This window comes from Triturus cristatus, chromosome 4_2 (genome assembly GCF_964204655.1).
Source record: "Triturus cristatus chromosome 4_2, aTriCri1.1, whole genome shotgun sequence".
Classification (NCBI taxonomy): domain Eukaryota; kingdom Metazoa; phylum Chordata; class Amphibia; order Caudata; family Salamandridae; genus Triturus; species Triturus cristatus.
In genome coordinates this window covers 815,345,102-815,355,898 of record NC_140586.1, presented here as the reverse complement: position 1 = coordinate 815,355,898, position 10,797 = coordinate 815,345,102, and the positions used below count along the sequence as shown (strand labels likewise).

At 44.2% G+C, this 10,797-nt stretch overlaps 1 pseudogene; it reads right to left on the bottom strand.

The window, feature by feature from the left end:
• Window positions 1–8,881: 8,881 nt before the first annotated feature.
• On the bottom strand, window positions 8,882–9,555 carry LOC146835104 (COMM domain-containing protein 6 pseudogene; annotated as a pseudogene).
• Window positions 9,556–10,797: the final 1,242 nt, after the last annotated feature.

Here is a 10,797-nt window from a genome sequence, read left to right as displayed (position 1 = left end):
ACAGTAATAACAAGCCAGAAGCCATGATGTCGTTCTTGAATCCCGTCCAAGGACATCTTTGCAACATGTTCTGAGAACCTGCTGAACATCCTGAATATTGAATAGAACGAATGTCACATGTATACTTTTTGGTTGATAAAGATATGAATGCGGGTGGGAAATAAAAATCTGTGAATAAAAATTAAGGGGCGGGAACATTAAACAAAGAACCAAAGAAATGTATTAAAACTTAGCATGGTGTGATGATCATTCCCCTTTGCCTGTCCAATCAGAATTAGGGGTTTCATGAAACTGAAACATTAAGATGTGGTACATGCCATTAGAAAGGTATAATTGAGGTAAATTTTAGTTAGCTAGTTAGGCTTGAGACCGTAATGCTGCAGAGCTCGGGATGCTGTTGGAGTAACAAGTGAATGCTGAAGAAGAATCATATTGCAGACTTAGAATTTAAGCCAATTAATTAGAAGAAGATTGCGGAAGAATTGAGGAGGGAAAGAAGAAAACTAATTAGAAGATCACGGAAGAATCGAGTAGGAAGATAGTGTCAGAGAGGGGTGCGACGCAGGCGTCGGATCTAGAAGAGGTCATCTATCCTGTCCTGAATCCTATCCTGAAACCTGTCCTGAAGACTTTGTCACCTGATCTATCCCAGGGGACCCTTCCAAAGTGTTGGTTTCCACACCATAGTAAGTAAATATACATCTGTGTTGTATGTCATTGTACTGCTCTCTCTATCCTCTCCTTCGTGAGTACTGTCATTGTGAAACTTCGTTCTAATGTAGGTGACTGATTATTGAATTTAATTGACTTTTCCTTCCTTGGAGAAACGGAGTTTGTTCTGTATTTTGATTTTGGCTCACATGCATTGAACTAGATAAAACATTTAAACTTTTCCAGAGTCTGTGGTTATTTCAATATATAAGGAATATAATTCTAATGTCATTTTACCATCAACTAGTTCCAACTAATAGGTCCATTGACCAAAGGGAATAATGTTTTGATCAGTGAAAGATTAGTTAAGAATGTCAGGTAATGAATCTCATAAAAAGCATTTATAAAATTGACCCCCAGTAGTATTTACTAGCCTATGTGAACGTGTGTGTTTATGGGCCCAGGTGAGCATATGGTGTTTGAGTACCTTAGGCTGGTAACCCGCTGGATCAGTTTTCTGGTAGCAGAGCCACAATAAATAGTTAATTTTCCATGAAATATTTTATGTATGTTTTTGCTATCGTTCGCAAGAAGAATCTCTTTGAAAGCCCTGTGCACTTTACACCGGAAATCCCATAGAGCAGGACCAATAGTCATATAGTCTAAACTCAAACTGTAGGGTCGCAGCAGTAACCTCAGATCCAGAACGGCTCCACCGCTGATCAGTCCCATTTCCGAAAAGTCTGCGTTAGTGGGAGTGCCCATTCTTTCCACAGATTTGCAAGCTGTGGAATATGCTCCCAAAGAGAACAGGTGTGGTCGACAGTCATCCGAAAATCAAGACTCAACACAGGCCATACCTCAACCAACACTCATTCCGGATATGCACAGCAAGTGGGAGTAGCCATGTGTTCGACCAAACAGAAAGCCCTTTGGGGCTTCGTAAACGGGTAGGGAAGTGATAAATGCGGCCAAAATACAACTGAAATTGAGAAGCTTGTTCTACTAGCACGAAGGCTCTGGCAATAACCTGGTTTAACATGAAATGAAGTTCAGAGCCCTCAGAGGTAATTTTTTCTGTGTATATTTGACTTTTGAAAGTTGCACCATCCGTTTGTGAAAAAAAAAGTCTGTGGAACTGGGTATCTGGGAACATGTGAGCACGTGCATTTATAGAACTCTGTTTGCAGATGACCATACATGTTCAAAGTTCACCTTCTTCAAATCGTCTCTTTAGATTCTGAAAAAACCTCTGTTTTATTAGTCGTGTTTATAAAGCACCGCTGCATACAGATGGGCTTCCTTTTCAAAACTGCAGTGACATGGATCAGAAATGTTTATGGTTCTTATATTCATATTAGTTGACCTATTGATTTAGTTTACCACTTATATTGGTATGCTCAGTATGCCTCATGCATCTCATCTTTCCTGAGCAATGGGTTTTCAGTTTCTATTTTGTCATTTCAATGTTTTAAGAAGTGTTATTTTTTTATTAAATACCCATTGGTTTTAAGAACTCATCCACAGATTTTTAATATTTTGTTTTTCTTATTTTGCTGCTTTTATGTTTTTGGGGACTCCTTGTTACGATGTGTTGATCGCAATGGTAACTCGTCAGTGTTTTGGGTGTATATCTTTCATTTTGATAATATTTTAACATACCATTTTCTCGGGCTAGGGCGGGTAGATTTTGCTCGACTGGTAACTCAGAATTTTGAACTTATGCGTCTCATTTATGGCTGCAAATGGATCGGAAGACAGCTGCAAGGCAGATGTTAGTCTCTTCCTTATTCTTTCTTGGTGCATCCTCCCAGGGTGCTCCTGTTCCAGGCTCACCTCCAGTGGTCCTTCGGTACCTGTCTGCCCAGCCTCAGCTTCTTCACTCTTTAAATGTTCTAACAGTTCATGGAGACCATCTCAGCCTTCCTCATATACCCGCCTTCCCTGAATTCAGCTGTTGACCATCCTCCCTGGTGTTGCCTCTTTTAATTATCATAAATATTGCAGTTTGGCAATTCGTCAAGCGATATAATCATGGTGCTCCCATGCTGCAGGAGATGCATCTTCTTTGTAGCAATTGTGTCTTCCTAGGTGGACGTCGCTTTTACAGAGCATCATGCAGGCACCTTCAGGAGTTTGGCCTTTTGGCCTATATGAGAAAGTCCCATTGATGGTTTTAAAGGTCCACCCAGATGAACTGGCTCAATTCATTGCTGTCTCAGGGTATTTAAAAGGAGATGCATGTTCTGGGGTCAGTGTGTACGTACCGCCTCTCTGCCCCCATACTTGAGGCCATAAGAAACCTCCCTGGTTTGTTGTGTGGAACACAGCTTGGTACAACAATAATTGGTAGGGACATTAATGTTGCAATAAGTAGCGCAGTAGATACCTGTTAAATAGACCCTTCCGAACAGATTAGGAACTCCATGATTTTCGACTTTAGCCCACTGTTTGGGATTTTGTGATGTCTGGAGAAAATTGGGTCCCTAGATAGGGCGTACGACTTTTACTCTGGGGCGCACTGCTCTTTTGCCCAAATTTATTTTGTTTTCTTGCCCCCAGCATTATCTCTGCTTTTTGTCTAGTGGAATAGAGATATTGTCATGTAGTGTCTTGGCTCACTTGCCACTGTAGTTACATCTGAGGCGTACCAACAGGAGCAAGAATGGAATATAATGAATTAATGCCTGGTGGCTGATGAATAGTGAATTTGTAAAATTCCTGGGCGATGACACAAAAAGTTGCTTTGAACCAACATGCAGGGATTCATATGGGAGAGGCAGACAAGTTGGCGTTGAGGGTCAGGGCGAAGGATTAACTTGGGGACCGGTAACGAGACAGGGAGGCTGTAAGTGTAGACCTCAAAGGCTAAGTCAGTGAGTTTGAATGGAAATATAGTGCTCGACAAAGGAGGCAAGTACACTTCGACAACCAGAGGTCGTGACCCACAAGTTTAAAAACATGCCCATGGAGGCAGCAAGTGTGATCTATTAGCCTTCCAGAGCTGTGTCTATGAGCTGGGTGAGAAATCAGGTCATATTGGATGAGAGGTCAAGATGCCGCTACTAGAACCATAGCTGGGGTGGTGGATGAGTCCAAATAGGTGGTGTCAGATGCTGCTCCTGGGGAGAGTGGAAGAGGCTGCTGTCTTTGGAGTTCTCCTTCCCCATCTTGATTTGCACTGAGCAGGACCTCTTGGAGGCACCTCTGATGAAAGAAGACATTGCTGAAGCATTGGGCGCTATGCAACCGGGGGAAATAGTGTGCCCCAATGGCATCATGGTGGAGTTTTTTTTAGAAAGAAGCATCGCAACTAATCCCATATCTTTTGATGTTATTCATTGAAGCCTTCCAAAGGGATTCTGTAAAGATTCAGGAACACAGATTTCTTCTTAAAAGCCTTATTCTGAACACAACATCTCCAGCTGAGCTTAACGCTCACCAGCTTCTTCAGTTACAATCCTCAACATTCTCTTCCTAGATCTGACCTCAAAACCTTCCATCTTGCCAGCTCTGCATTTGGCAATCAGTGGCGGTTTCTCTTCGAGGGCGTCAGGGCTCCGCCCCCTTTACTTTCACGGTCAAAATAAAGCTTTGAAGTGAAGCAATGCTAAACTGCTTCTTTAAAAAAAGACACCTTATACACAATATGCATTGATTTTGAATTATCTTGCTGGGAGCTGCTGTACACTCCCACTCACCGTACTCGTTGCTGTGACAATGACGTGAGGCTTTCCCTAAATATGCTCTCCTGGGCGTGCCCAAACGCTAGAGTATTTGCCGGGCTGAAAATCTCACTGCCCTGAGGCCTGTGAGGTCATCAGCTCCGCTAAGACACTGCATCCATGACTAGGCTCCACCCCCTGATGACGTGGGGGTAAAGTTATCCCTGGGTGTTCAAGTCTTAAGCCCTGTGGCGCTAGGTCTCCACGTCAATCAGGGAGTGGAGCGCCTTATCACCACACCCTTTTACAACTCGTCACAGAGTGGTTAAGGGTGTGGTACAGACTGTAGGGCGGAAGCCAAGAAATCGAGTCTGCGCAGTTTGTCATCAGCGCAAACTCGTGGTGTCTTGCTTCCCGCGCTGTAGTTAGACGGCATGGAGCTCTGGCACGTCTTCAGATTTATTGCCAGCAACAGACTCATGGGTACGTGGAATCAAGGACAAAGTGTTACATACTGAAGGTGTGTGTGTTTATGTGAACTTGAAGGAGTCCGCATTGCCGAATCGTCTGTCTGGAAGCTTTCCTCCATGTCACTAGGTGAGGTACAAAAAAAGCCAACTGGCCGGTTTGATTTGTTGTAATTATTGGAGGCCTGGCCTGCTAAAATTAATGCCCATTTCATTGCTTGCATTATTATTCCCTCCTTCATGCTGTTTGGAGGGTTTTGAAAGACAGCAGCTGTTTAGGTCTCGCCTGAGCTAGAGCTTATAGCGCTGCTCTGGAGAGAGTTTTAGTAAGCGGGTTTTGGAAGTGCTAACCTAGTGGCTTCAGGCCTCCAGCTTGCGTTTGCGATGTCGTGCACGCGCACAGCTGCTATCCTGGTTTCTAGCATTCCTTTCCTCGCATGGCTGGCTTTCCTCCCCCTCTCTCACCCGCTCCTCCCCCTCCCTTACTGCACGGAAGAGTTTTGTGAGATGCTAAGTTCCCCTCTTACTTCTCTTCCTCCCGCAAGCAATCAAAATAGCGCTGTTCAATCACTTTACATGGTACCATAGTACCTTTATTTAGTTACTATTTTTCTTTTATTTACAGACTCTAATCGTAATTCTGTTTAAATAAAATACGCTTGTCCATGCAACGTTTAGCATGAATGAAGCACTTTAGCAGGCATTCCTTTCCTCGCATGGCCAGCTTTTCTCCCCCTCTCTCACCCGCTCCTCCCCCTCCCTTACTGCACGGAAGAGTTTCGTGAGATGCTAAGTTCCCCTCTTACTTCTCTTCCTCACGCAAGCAAGCAAAACGCGCTGTTCAATCACTTTACATGGTACCATAGTACCTTTATTTAGTTACTATTTTTCTTTTATTTACAGACTCTAATCGTAATTCTTTTTAAATAAATTATGCTTGTTTTCAATTACACTGGGGGGATTAAGTGATTTGCCCAGGATCACGGCATATCGAGCCAACGCCGAGAGTTGAACCCAGTTCCAGGGTCAGCAGCTCTACCTTAGAATTGCACTCGTTGTGTTAACCCACTAGCCCCTGACCTGCTTGCCGCCATGGTTTTTAACAAGCCCCCTGCTTTTAAAACACCACCTCATCCTGCTCCCTGCAGTGGCATAACAAAATTTGAGCCTCCCCCTTGCAAACTACGGGGTCAGTGGGGGCTTATTTTCCTATTTTGTCAGCGCGTTAGGTTTCACTTTTGTTTTTAATTATTGTGTCAGCTCGTTAGGTTACACTTTCACCGCCGCTAGTCATCCGGTAACCATCACAAGGGACGCACACGGGTTCTCATTCCAGCCGCTCCATTTTAAATCTGCATTCCTTGGTCCCTCCCGACGTGCGCAGCCGGGACAGGGGTTTTACAATCTGAGCAATGCCGAGAGCTTGTTGTTTACAGACAACACCCCAGCTGCTTTTGACCCACCATGTCCTTCTCCCTGCTCTGTTGTTTTACCCACCCCCCTGCTTTAGCCATGCCGCACTTGTTCTTTTTAAGTCTCCGCGCTCAGAAGGTGAGTGTTTCAGCTTGTGTGCGTGTGTTCTTGTGAACATGTGAGTGGAGAACATTCATAAAACGCCTACGACGAAACCAACAGCATCTTGTGACCGTGCTGCGTGTTGTCTGTCTGTGATTGTTTATTTTGCACCTGTGTTTGTCGCTTGTTGGTGTGTGTCACTGAATGCTCATGTATGAAAGGTATCATCCCTCTGCCCACTTGTCATTTGCGAGTGCGCTGCCCGTGCTCTGGCCGCATGTTTTGTTTTTAATTAATGGTGTGTTTATCTTAATCTGGGCTCGCAGTGTTGTGTGTGTGTCTGGTTGTCGTTGTGCATGTGCGCTTCCCTGTATGCATGTTGGTTGTGGGTGCCTGCATGTATGATCTGTTTTGATGTGCCTGTAGAGTCGCCACCCTGCACATGTGCCTATCAGTCAGTATATGTCGGCTAGACCCCTTGAATTTGCCAGTGCTCGTTCTTCATCTCATCCATCCCCAGCCCTACAAGCCTTACCGTCGCTGGGCACGGGGCTGAGCCACAAGTACACGCAGTGCATGTGATCCTCAACGCATCCCTTGCCTCAAACCCCAGGGGAGCCAGGCAGCGCGCGCCCTCCTTTATGTCTGTGGTCCCGCGCGTGAAGGAGGGATCCGTCATGCTGACGAGGGTTCGCGCTATACATCTCTAAGCAGCTGATGCCACTAATTTGCACCGAGTAATGGAATTAACCCTTCCGATGTCTACGCTCAGCCAAAGCACTGGTTTTGGATGTCAGTGGGTATCATTGTACAGCCCCTGTGTGCAGCATAGAGACTCCTACAGAAGGAGCACATAAGGGTGGCCTATCTTAGCATAGCTGCCCCTGGCTGCGTGCTCTCAGTGGGGCAGAACTGCTCCAGTGACAGGGGAGCAACTTTTAAGTTACTGCCCTCAGTTGCATAACTCAAATTGATGGGGCTCCCCTGCAAAATCCAATGACGGACCCCATAAACGTCCGTATTCCACCCAGTTCTACACGTAGTAAAACATGTAAATGTTAAGCACCCAGAATAATGTGCTTCATGGCTAAAAACGTATATGGTCCCAAAGGCGAGACCTATTGGCTATGCCTCCGTCCGTAGGAAAGTTACTACGAGCGCTGATGTATTCTTTTTGTAAATCAGACAGACCCAATGTCCGCGTATTTCCTTCCTAAATGGACACCCAAATGGTTAGCGGGAGTTTGTCCCAGCGAGTACGATTCAGGAAGTGCCAGTCTCGGGTTTTGTGAGGACTGCTGGGGGTCCAATTGAAAACGGTGTAATGATGGTGACGTGGCCGGGAGGATGTCGGGCTTACACATTTTTAATGATTCACACACGACTGTCATGACATAATTCATCATGTCTGATAACCCAAGCACTTCCACATAGAAATGATAACAGAACATCAAGGCACAGTTCCCTGAGTCAGCCACGGCATTCAATAAACTGTGTTTTATTGCAGGCAGGAGTCGGTAGGGCAGTAAGGGTGGCAGGCACCCTTGTACAAACAGACAAAATGGACACCCACTCTGCTAGTGAGCTATAAAAATAAAACCATAACTACAGTTCAGGTGTCGCCTAAGACTCCTGCTACCCGGTGCCACTGCACCTGATGCACCCAATATAGCTCCGCCTCGGCACGTAAGCACTCTCTCTCTCTCTTTCTAAATCTCACTCTTTAAATCTCTCTATCTAAATATCTCTCTCTCTCTCTAAATCTCTCTAAATCCCTCTTTCCAAATCTCTCTCTAAATCTCTCTTTTTAAATCTCTCTCTAAACCTCTCTCTCTCTCTAAATCCATTGCTCTCTAAATCTCTCTCTCTCTCTTTCTAAATCTCTATCTCTCTTTCTAAATCTCTCTAAATCTCTCTCTCTCTCTAAATCTCTCTTTCCCTCACTCTGGTCGGTTGACATGCTAGCTGTCTATTTGGGAGTAGGACGTAGATGATACTCAACAGTTACTATGTAAACAAGCATTGGCATAGCCAATAGGTCTCGCTTTTGGGACCTTATAAGTGTTTACCCATGCAACAGTGATGTTGTTGCACCAAGGATGTTGTGCTGCATAACTAAATACTTATAAGGTCCCAAAAGCGAAACCTATTGGCTATGCCAATGCTTGTTTTATTTAACTATCTTTGTGGTTTTTGCAGAGACGCTTGACGAGTTCCTATTCTGAACTCTTTATAAAAATCAGGCCAGTGAGCCGGATGACATAACTACATCACTTCTAAATCACTTGGATAAATATTTGACTACCCAAAAAACATAATAATTTATTGCACTGTTGCACTCTACTCGACAAAGAGTTAAAATGGGAGGCGGGGAACGGCACCTTTATTGAAAACATTTTCCACAGAGATGGTGCTCAAAGTTTATCCTGCGGGTACCTTTAGCCACTTTGCATCGAGACACAATGTATGGATATTTATGTGAACATACAGTACAAATAACGCACAGGCTTATAAGCTGAGCCATCAGAACAAAAAAATGCTTAATAGAAAAAAAACATGAATCACAAAAGGTGCAATTGGAATTTAATATGCTTGTAAGAACACGGTTTCAAGAACAGCTGCCATTTCCTTGAAAATATTCTGAAATTGTGGAATCGTCATTTCAAAACACTGGCTGGTGATGTGTCCCCGTCCCGAACAGTCGGCTGGCTACCTTTAATGCCACTGCCGCGAGTGGATAGTTAAGCGACCAGTAAGTACCAGAGCTCACTGGCATTCCCAGCTTCCACTGGAAATCAAGAAGCGGACTGCCCGCGACTACATTTCAAGCCCCTTCCGACACCCACAAAGATTGACCCTGCTCATTCCGCGCGCTATGCGGGACCTGCAAGCTTTGTTTGGGCTATGGACTTTTGGCTTCAACCAAAACTGGCGACAGTTCTTCTGCATAAAGACTGTGCTTTGCTGCTCAGCTGAATAGATAATGCACGCCATGGACTACTTTCCCCTGATCTCCCACAGTAATATCCAGGCCTGCTGTTTGAAACCCCGGCCATATTTGGGCGCCATCAACACCTGGGGTGTGACGCTGCGGATGTTGAATAAATTGACTGCAGAGCTCTGCAAACAAGGCAGGTGGCGCGGATCTGATTTTATTAAACACGCCGTCAAAATCGCAATTCACCAACAGGCTCCATCATCGGTGATCCCTGGTCCGCCACGGAGCATCGAGACACATTAGGCAAAAAACACGTCATTGTGCTACACTTAATTTCAAGCAGCCTGATGGGGATTACTTTCGTCTTTCTCTGATGGGGCAATGAAACAAGTAAACTGTGTTTGTTTATCTGTTGCTTGGTTCTATTTGTCAAATGCAAATGCAGTCCTTAGATATCTTTGGTGCGGACCATCATCAGCCGTTATCCTAAACGGACACATGCTAATGTCACTTATCTATGTTCTTGTCGCCTGCAGCCAGCATGTGTGAATAGCTGGATAGCCCGGGCCCTAAAGCTGTGCCCTTAAGCGTCTAAGTAATATGTGTATTGGGTTGCATGTACCTGGGCGAGACAAAGTTTGGGATTTTATTTTTCCGTTTGAGCAATAGTTTGTCCCATTTTATTTTCAATCTCTCTGGCTACGACCTTAAAGTAATATCAGATTCAAAAGAAAACTTCCATTTTTTTTTCTTAGGGGATGATTGGATATTCATGAGGCTTCTATTAGGACTTGTCATTTGTGGAGTTGATGTACTTTATTGACTTTTAAAATACTTTACGTTTGTCTTGTCCAAGAGCAGGTTGGCAGCCTCAGTCTCCTGCCACCGCCTTGTTGGATGCCGTGAGCGCTTTCTGCATGGGCAGTGCCCACACCAGTTTGTGGGTGCAAGTTGTGTGTGCGCATATTAAAATAAAAAGGACTTGTTTTTATTTAGGCCTGCTTTTTGCATTTTTATAAGTGCTGAACAGTCGGCATGCTTGCGTAACTGCAATCAATGTGTATCCTGCAGATTTTGGAAATGCTGTGTGGTTACATGCCCTACTAGTTCAGCATATTGTGATCAGTATTAGCTTGTAGGGGATTTTTTAGAGTATATATTGTGACAATGCTATTTGTGCTCAGAATAATATTGGTTTATTTAGTTTGTGCGCACACACACACACACACTGCATACGGCATATTTGCATGTGACCTGTGCATGAGTACAGTATGTGTGCATATTATTAATGTACAGTTATTTTGATGCCGTGCCTGTTTATTATAAAGGGTTTGTATAGTATGTGTGGCATACTGTGCATGCGCGTTGTGTTTTCCCAGTTTGTGTACATTGTCTGTACAGTATAATGTGATTACATGTCAATGTTCCTCATTTTTTTAGTCCATATTGTAAATGAGGCTAGAATATAGTGTAAGCACACTCCAACAAGCTGCATCATTTTATCTCATTTTCGTTAAATAACATTTGCACAGGAAATGGCGACTAGCTTCCCAAAAAATGG